Source organism: Canis lupus, chromosome 30 (genome assembly GCF_011100685.1).
Source record: "Canis lupus familiaris isolate Mischka breed German Shepherd chromosome 30, alternate assembly UU_Cfam_GSD_1.0, whole genome shotgun sequence".
Classification (NCBI taxonomy): domain Eukaryota; kingdom Metazoa; phylum Chordata; class Mammalia; order Carnivora; family Canidae; genus Canis; species Canis lupus.
In genome coordinates, this window is record NC_049251.1 from 9409658 (window position 1) to 9414694 (window position 5037).

The window sequence follows — 5037 nt, forward strand, 5'->3', positions numbered from 1 at the left end:
ACCAACCCTCTGGATCCACTCCAGGACCAGCTCCTGCCAAGATGCCAGCTCCCTGGCTGGCTGGAAGCAACTATTCCAATGGGATAGGACTGTGACTCTGCCAGCCTCCGAGGAGCCACGATCCTATAAACAGGTTAGAGCTCCACCCCTGGGTCACTCCCTTAGCCTAGCATCTTCTCCTCTTCCCCAAGAGGCTGGGCCAACCAGCATCTCCAGAAACTCCTGGCAGGGCTCCAGGACCCGCAGGTGGAGCACCCCTTTCAGACATGGGGCATCAGGACTGCAGATGCTGCAAGGAGAGGGGACAAGGCCTAGGAGCAGTGGCAGGAAGCTGGTTCCCCTGAGGCTGAAGGTCTGGGCCAGGGTAGGGGCAGAACTGTGGAAACCCTGCAGCCCAGCCCCAGCCTGAGCCAGGCAAGCCTCCTAGCGAGGAGGGCTGAGCATATGAGAGCAGACAAGAAGCCTGACCTTGGCAGCTCTCTGCAGCCAGGATCCTGGGTATCATAATAAAGGCAGTCACCGTGGCATGTCCTGAGCAGAACTTGGAGAGTACAGGGGGCTCTAGACTCTCTGGTTCTAAGCCTTTCACCCTCAACTATACCCTCACTCCTTCCCTTTGGCTCCTCTGAGGAGTTTAGAGGATTTCCATTAGACTCAAATGGCAAACTTTGTAATAAATGTAGCAGAGACCAATCAGGGAACTTTTAGACTATGAATAATACAGAAGAAAACTTTGTGAAGTTACCTGTTTAAACTATTTAGTGTCCACAACAACCTTAAGGGTTCTCCTGAAATGACATGAATTTAGTTGTGAAACAATAGGATTTGTTTTTCAAGGCAAATGAAACTGAATTAGTACAAATAGATCTAAAAAGTATTATTACAAAACTGGCCAAAAACAAAAAATTAGTAATAGTCTATGAAAAAGTGAAAAATCATTGAATGGGAAATATTTCCAATTTGCATGAACCAGCTGTAAAATCTAATGAAAAAGTCGATGTAAAGTGTAGAAAACTGTGAAGAACAGCGTATTCCAAAGTGGGGCATACATGAAGCAATGCTCAGAGTTGCACAGCTGGTGAGTGGCAAAGCCCAGGATTACGCTCTCTGGACTAAAAGTCTGTGTCCCCTTCCCTAGTTTGGGCTTAGCCTAGCCTGGAGCCTGCCCATCCTCCAAGGCCTGGGCCAGTCTCAGAGCCATCCTGGACTGCAGGAGTCCTGAGAAATACATCTTGCTGAGGAGTGAATTAACATCTCCTGAAGTGATGGGGCCTCATCTGGAACCAACCACCAGCTTGTCGGGGGGAAGCTACAGAGGCAGAGCTGCTGCATCACCTTCCATGAGGTAACCCCCAGTCCCAGCCCTTCACACATGTACAGTAGGGCCAGGCACCCCCACATCCCCAGAGGCCCAGGGCCCAGGACTCAGCTGGTTGGACTAGAAGGAGAGCTTGGGGCTCAGTTTCCCCATCTGCGCAGTGACAATGTGGTTGATCCTGAGCCTAGTAAAAACAATGACATTTCTGACTCAGAGATTCTTAATTTGGGGCAAGGGCCCATGGATGGGATTTGGAGCACTCTCAGTAGTTGCTGAAGTTATATACAAAATTATGTGGGTACGTATGCATGTGAATGCTTCTAGAAAAGGTCAGAGCAGCACTGTCTAATAGGAATGTCATGTAAGCCACAGAGCCACAGTTTAAGAAGTAAAAAGATACAGGAGAAATTAATTTTTTATTATTTTTTAAAGATTTTATTTATTTATTCATGAGAGACACAGAGAGGCAGAGACAGGCAGAGGAGAAGCAGGCTCCATGCAGGGTGCCCGATATGGGACTCGATCCTAGGTCCCCAGGATCACACCCTGAGCCAAAAGCAGATGCTCAACTGCTGAGCCCCCCTGGTGCCCCAGGAGAAATAAATTTTAATGATGTCTTTGTTTAACCCAATAATCCAAGGTATTATCAGTTCAACATGTAGTCGACATATGAAATTATCATTATTATTATTTTAAATATTTTATTTATTTATTCATGAGAAACACAGAGAGGCAGAGACACAGGCAGAGGGAGAAGCAGGCTCCATGCAGGGAGCCCGATGTGGGACTCGATCCTGGGTCTCCAGGATCAGGCCCTGGGCTGAAGGCGGCGCTAAACCACTGAGCCACCTGGGCTGCCCAACATATGAAATTATTAAGAAATATTTTATATTACTCTGACAGTAAGTCTTCAAAATCCACTGTGTATTTTATACTTAGAGCTTATCTTTTGGTTTAGATTTCCTAGGCTATACTTTTCGTCTCCATGACTTATTTATAACTAGAAGTTCATGCCTCTCAATCCCTTTCACCCATATGCCCCTCTCCCAACCCTCCAACCACCAGTTTGCTCTCTGTATTTACAATTTTGTTTGTTTTTATTTGTTCATTCATCTGTTTTGTTTCTTAAATTCCACTTATAGGTGAAATCACATGGTATTCCTTTTTCTCTGTCTGATTTATTTTGCTTAGCACAATGTTCTCTAAGTCCATCTGTGTTTTCCCAAATGATAAGATTTCATTCTCTCTTATGGTTGGGTAATATTCCATTATATATATCTATCTATACCACATCTTCCTTACCTATTCTCTGTTGATGGACACTTAGGTTGATTCCATATCTTGGCTATTATAAATGATGCTGCAAAAAAAGATGCATCTTTTTAAATTAGTGTTTTCATTTTCTTCAGTTAAGTGTCCAAAAGTGAAATTACTAGATTGTGTGGTACTTCCATTTTTAATTTTGTGAGGACCGTCCATACTGTCTTCCACAGAGGCTGCACCAGTTAGCTTTCCCACCAACAGTGCATGAGTGAGTGTCCCTTTTCTTCACATCTTCACCAGTGCTTGCAATCTCTTGTCTTCTTGATACTAGCAGCCATTCTGACAGGTGTAAGGTGGTACCTCATTGTGGTTTGGATTTGCATTTCCCTGATGACAAGTGATGTCAAGCATCTTTTCATGTGTCTGTTGGCCATGTGAATTAACTTCTTTGGAGAAATGCCTATTCAGGTCCTCTGCCCATTTTTTAAATTGAATTGTTCATGTTTCTGGTGTTGAGTTGTATTTCTTTTTTATCTATTTTTGGATTAGCTTCTTATCAGATATATCATTTGCAAATATTTTCTCTCATTCAGTTTTGTTGATTATTTCCTCCACTGTGCCAAAGCTTTTTAGTTCAATATAGTCCTTCTTAGTAGTTTAGTTTTGCTTTTGTTGCCCTTGCTTGAGGAGACAGATTAAAAAAAAATAGTACTAAGACCAATATCCAAGAGTTTACTGCCTATGCTTTCTTTTAGGAGTTTTACGGTTCCAGGTCTCCTATTTAGGTCTTTAATCCATTTGAGTTTATTTTTGTGTATGGTGTCAGAAAGTGGTCCTGGTTCATTCTTTTGCATATAGCCGTAAGTTTTCGCAGCACTTAGAGCATATCTTAATTCAGACTAGTTACATTTCTTTTCCTTTCTTTTCTTTTCTTTTCTTTTCTTTTCTTTTCATTTCGTTTCATTTTGTTTCATTTTTAAGATTTTATTTATTTATTCATAAGAGACATAGGCCGAGTTAGAAGCAGGCCGGGAGCCCGATGCAGGGAGTCAATCCCAGGACCCCAGGATCACAACCTGAGCCAAAGGCAGACGCTCAACCACTGAGCCACCCAGGTGCCTCCAGACTAGCTATATTTCAAGTGTCATAGAGCAGCCACATGTAGCTAGTGGCCACCTTACTGGAGAAGGTGTATGGAGGGGCCACAGAGTTCGGCAAGGACAAGAGGAAATGAACTGTGTGCCAAGATTTAGGATTGTACTAGGTTCACACTCAAAGTTGGAAAGGGGAGACAAAGAGCAGGAGAGCAAAGTTATTGGCCTAAGTCTTACTGATCTCCCCTACCCCCTGCCTCCCTGCAAAGGCTGTGATTAGGGAGTAGGGCCAGGGAGAGGTGGTCCACAGAGGACAAAGGTCAGGGTGAGAGGACAGAAGAGAGGCAGAGGAGATTTGGGGGCAGTCAGTCTGAAGCAGGGCTGGCAGGAATAGCAGGGTTTGGCACGTGTTGCTCACCCAGGCCAATGAGACCCTCAGAGGAGGGACATGCCTGCCTAACCTATCAGGATGGGCCCCACCCCAGCTGCCAAGCTGGAAGGGATCTTGGACATCTCTGTCATCCCTTCTCCTTTGTTGGTCTTCCCTCTTCCTTCTACTCTCTCCACGCAGAGTTTGCTCTACACCCACAGTAAATGAACATCTATTTTTTTGTTCTACATTCATAGACCCTTTAATTTTCCCCAACTCCCTCTGTGGAAGCCCCTTTCCCCACTCTCAGCCCCACGGTTTGGGTAGTGTTGTTCCATCTCTAGCCGCAGGAATGCAACCTGTGGGGCATGGTTCGTTGGACTCATGACTCAAGCTGGTATGAAGGAAATCCTGGTACATGAAGTACTGTGCTTTGTCTTTCCTGCCAGACAAGAACCCGGCAGGATGTGAAGCTGGAGTTACTGACGGTAGACGTCTTGCCACCACAAGGGGAGGGCTCTCAGAAAACAGAGCCAACAATAATAGTTAACACTTAAGCAACTCTAACTATATGCAGGCAGAGGTGGGCTTACTGTGAAGCTAATATTGCTTAAGCTTCTTGCACACGCCCTTCCAAGTCTCTGAGAGGATCCTAGCAATAGGTTCCGGGCTCGCTGGCTCCTATGTGTTAGTCAAATTTGCAAAAAAAGCAAGCTTCTTAAGCTACAACTGGTTGAGACCCCTGTCTTCCCATTCTTTCCTCTCTTCTGTTAGCACTAATGTGACTGTGTATTTTTAGGATCGGGGCTAAGGAGAAGGTGAGTCGGAGATACAATTAATTTTTATTTATTGGGACATAGTTACGTGGTTTGCACTCAGTTTCATGTATACTGATGTTACTGCTAGCCTCTATGACTTAGGAATAATTTTCAAAGATACTCCTACCTCCCACTGTGCCAACTCATCTGGCATTGTGGCACCGAGGTACAAGT